At 41.1% G+C, this 1537-nt stretch overlaps 1 pseudogene; it reads left to right on the top strand.

The window, feature by feature from the left end:
* Positions 1 to 754: 754 nt before the first annotated feature.
* On the top strand, positions 755 to 1066 carry LOC149209103 (glutathione S-transferase U22 pseudogene; annotated as a pseudogene).
* The last annotated feature ends 471 nt before the right edge of the window (positions 1067 to 1537 follow it).

The raw sequence follows: 1537 nt of genomic DNA, 5'->3' as shown, positions 1-1537 counted from the left end.
CAACTTCTTAAATATGGAATGTAAGCATTAACTCCAACATCCCCCCTTAATGATTACATTACATCAAAATAACAAAATAATCAAGCTTATCAGTAGATGCTCCATCAAGTTGCCTCATAACCCTCGGAAAGGTGTAGTTGGCAAGTTGGATTCCCGAGTTCCCCTTCCTCAACTCCCGAATCAAGGACCTCCCGAAGTCAATTACTGGACAGCATCCCAATCTGTCGCATAACCTCATTAGGAAACCACTTCATGTCTACCACTAATGAGGGATCCTTCCCTAGATCCGCAACTGCCATTCTATCTGGACAACCATCCATATTGAGCCTTACTGCTACCTGATTTCTTCAAACACAATTGATTGCAATCACTAAAACTTTAACAATTAACCCTCACTTATTTTACAAACATTTTATAATAATGGAAATTAAACTAATATAATCACACATGTATTTTTCCAAAAACTGGTATAGTCATGGTAACAGTGACTATCACAACGCATTTATCGTTGTCTCCGTGAATATCAGACACGACTCTCTGTGTTCAAATGTTCATGCACTGTCCTCCCCGAATTTGAGACTGATTCCGGCGACGAACACCCCCAGCCATTAGTACGGGCCATGATGAGATCGCTGATAGATACTCAGAATACTGGGTAATCCAACAGAATTTCTGCAAGCACGCAAGAGCATTTAGTCATTCATTCATACTTGCCTGCTTCCTGTAATTTCCATAATATTTTCAGGTGCCGAGAATGGGCGAAGGGGAAGAGCAGGTGAAGGTGTTGAGCCAATGGCCCAGTCCCTTTGCTATTCGAGTTTTGATCGGACTGGAAGAGAAAAATGTGAGATATGAATCCCAGGAAGAGAATTTCGCCTCTAAGTCTGAGCTGCTGCTGCAAATGAATCCGATTCATAAGAAAGTACCCGTCCTCATCCACAACGGTAAGCCTGTCTGCGAATCTCTCATCATTCTCCAATGCATAGACGAGGTTTGGTCGGGCACCAATTCCTTCATGCCATCAAACCCATATGACCGAGCCCTTGCAGAATATGGCCCAGGTTAATTTGAAATCAAAACCAACTCGCCTACAGAATAGATCACATCGATAATGAAACCATGAAAGTTTTGCATCACATATTCATGGCCGACTGATCTTCATATCGAGCCTATGCACATAGGTCGATAAATGGACAAATGGACTTGAAATAAGTGAACTACGGGGATGGCTTACGGCTGCATACATAGGTTGCTCTGTCCAAAATACTCAGGTTGCAACAACCCGGTTAACATACAGATGCACCTTCTCACAACACAGATTCCTCACAACACAGGTTTAGATCTAGCTCTGATACCATGATAAAAATAGCTGCAAATAACACAATTACAGAAACTCAATCATATATTATGCACAAATGGTGTATGTGCAAACACACTCATACACAGATTTACATTCAGATTACTCTATTAAATAGAGTTTCTGAGATCCAACTTATTCCCAAATTAGATAGAGAGGTTGAGAGAATTTCTCAACCAT

Source organism: Pinus tabuliformis, chromosome 1_2, assembly GCF_031772625.1.
Source record: "Pinus tabuliformis cultivar Carrire ecotype Pingquan chromosome 1_2, CPIR1, whole genome shotgun sequence".
Taxonomy (NCBI): Eukaryota; Viridiplantae; Streptophyta; class Pinopsida; order Pinales; family Pinaceae; genus Pinus; species Pinus tabuliformis.
This window is presented reverse-complemented; position numbering and strand designations above follow the sequence as displayed.